The 2,586-nt window shown below is 42.3% G+C and overlaps 1 long non-coding RNA gene across 1 annotated transcript; it reads right to left on the reverse strand.

Moving 5' to 3' along the window:
* Window positions 1–254: 254 nt before the first annotated feature.
* Window positions 255–2,199, reverse strand: LOC140077331 (uncharacterized). The gene is made up of 3 exons (XR_011849765.1): window positions 2,013–2,199; window positions 1,489–1,565; window positions 255–1,401 (listed from the first exon to the last, which is right to left on the reverse strand). It is a non-coding gene; the product is annotated as an uncharacterized lncRNA (long non-coding RNA).
* Between the last annotated feature and the right edge of the window lie 387 nt (window positions 2,200–2,586).

The following is a 2,586-nucleotide window of genomic DNA, read 5'->3' on the forward strand; positions in this document are numbered from 1 at the left end:
CTGTGTGTGAGCATGTGGATGTAGCAGAGCTGTGTGTGAGCGTATGGATGTAGCAGAGCTGTGTGTGAGCGTATGGATGTAGCAGGGCTGTGTGTGAGCTTATGGATGTAGCTTATTCCCAGACCAGGAGCCATAATTAAATCTTTCAACCCTCAGAACAGGGGGGTGAGAAAACCAACATAAACAGCAAATGACGTCATAAATGGTAGAAAATTGTAAATTTTATTAAATTCAAATATAGCGTACTGGTTAAAAATGAGCCCCACTACAAAAGGGGGGGCACAAGCAAGAGTTGCATCGCAGGCGACAGATCAATACATCCATATGTAAAAAACATGTATGGGCATCCGTGGCCATATACAAATATGCAATAGTAACGTTGGGAAGCATGAAAGGTGATAGGTCACATAACCTGTAATCAAGGCATACATACTGCTGTATCAAGCTTACCCATATTGAAATCGTTGCCCGAGATAGCAGCAACCCCGACGCGCGTTTCGGCTGAGAGACAGCCTTCGTCTGGGGTTGTGATCAACAGGGCAATGAGCCAGGTTAAAAAGAATCCAAGAGCCAATAGTGGATCAGAGTATTGATCATGTGATCGGGCGCTTGCACCGACGTCATACAGTCGCAGAACGGGTTTAGAGGTCACGTGACCAAACATCACGGTATGTCGGCGGTGAGCGGCGCGTGCGCTTTGCGGCGGGCATGCGCATAATATATTAGTGGCGCAGGGATGCAACGTGCGCATAACGTATTTGTGGCGCCTGATTGTGGCGCATAATGGAATGAAGAAGGCTCTTGGATTGATTTCATTTACAGTGTCCTTAGAGACTATATCATGTTCAAAATACAACATTACAGGGAGAATTGTATATACACAGAATAAAAGAGTAAAAAGGTAGAAACATTATTAAAAGTACATTGAAGAATGCTAATAACAGCAATAACGGATTATATCAGGCAAAGACATATTGGTGAAACAGATAATATAGAGATATATGTGCATATCCTAACACATTAATACAGCTGTATTGCTACATTTATTAGTGATGGGGTGCGGAAAGGGTGAGGGAGTGAGGGAGTGAGGAAGTGAATCAATGTAACACATATAAACATGGGGACGGAATATATGATTCCGTATTGTGTAAAGAATGTCAAAAAAACTAGTTACCTAGAAGACATTATAAATAAAGTGCAATATAGTGCTAAACAATTAAATGCCTGAAAATTGACCTAATAGATATCTGATGCGAATAATACTTCGTAGAATTAACAGGAATCCGACTAATGCTGTATCCAATGCCGGTCAATGGAACATTCGGACCTTAGAAGAAAGTGTATCATGAATTACTCCAAACAGATGACACATCTGACCCAGGACACTTATGGCTCAATTAACTAAAGGAAAGAGAAGGATAAATAAAGTTAAAATCATATACAAAATAAAACATAATAAAAATCAAGGCCAATAGATGGCTTACTCACTAGGGCCCTGAAGGACGACTCGGGTACAGAGTGGGGGCTGGGTGTGAGCACGGAAGCAGAAAAAGTAAGAATTTATCCTACAAAAAAAGAGGCAAAACTGAGTGTTTCGTTTAGGCCATCCGGATATAGTGTTTTTAAGGTCCAAATCCATCGGGCTTCTCGTTGTGCTAGTTGTTTCTGTACAGGTCCGCCTCTGATGTTAGTCAAGATCTTATCAATACCTCGGACCATCAATCCTCGAGGGTCAGCATTGTGATGTATTCTAAAGTGCTGAGCTACGAGTCTGCCCTCTGTATTGTAATCAGCATCTTTGGCGGAGGTTATGTCCCTCATGTGTTCCCGTACCCGGACCTTTAATTCACGTGTTGTGAGGCCAATGTATATTAGATTGCATGGGCAGGTTGCGTAGTACACAACCGCCCGTGTATTGCACGTAATTGCATGTGTTATTTTGTATTCTGTTGATCCCATGGAATCGTGCAAAGTAGTTGCTTGTGCAATATTTGGGCAGGCTATACACTTACCGCATGGTTTGCAGCCCCATGTGGGTGGTTTTGATTCGAAGATCGTTTTAGGTCGTGCTGACTCATAGTGGCTGCGCACCAGTAAATCACGAAGGTTCTTAGAACGGCGTGCCGTTACACTAGGTTGAGAGTGAATGTATTTGGATATTATAGGATCCGATTGTAAAATAGGCCAATATTTGGTCAAAATTTTTCTCATGTTCTGCCATTGTGCATGATAATTTGTAATGAATCTTACCTCAGTTGGATTTGGTGGTTTAGATGATGGATGTAATAGAGTCTGTCGTGGGGTAGCCTTGGCTCTAGATTATGCATGTTTAATAGCTCTGTTGCTATAGCCTCTTTGCTGGAAACGGGATTTAAGCTCCTCTGCTTGTCTCTCGAATTCCATGTCTGTAGAACAGATTCTGCGCACTCGAAGGAACTGCCTATTTGGTACCCGGATGTATAGACCAGGAGCCGTAGAGGAGCCATAAGGTATCTTATGTATAGGAGGCCTCATAGTATAGTATAGATCTAGTACAGATTTTTGCTGTGGTGTTAGCAGCTTTAACTTGCTGCTGCTGCTTATTCT

The sequence above is a fragment of the Engystomops pustulosus genome, chromosome 9 (genome assembly GCF_040894005.1).
Source record: "Engystomops pustulosus chromosome 9, aEngPut4.maternal, whole genome shotgun sequence".
Classification (NCBI taxonomy): Eukaryota; Metazoa; Chordata; class Amphibia; order Anura; family Leptodactylidae; genus Engystomops; species Engystomops pustulosus.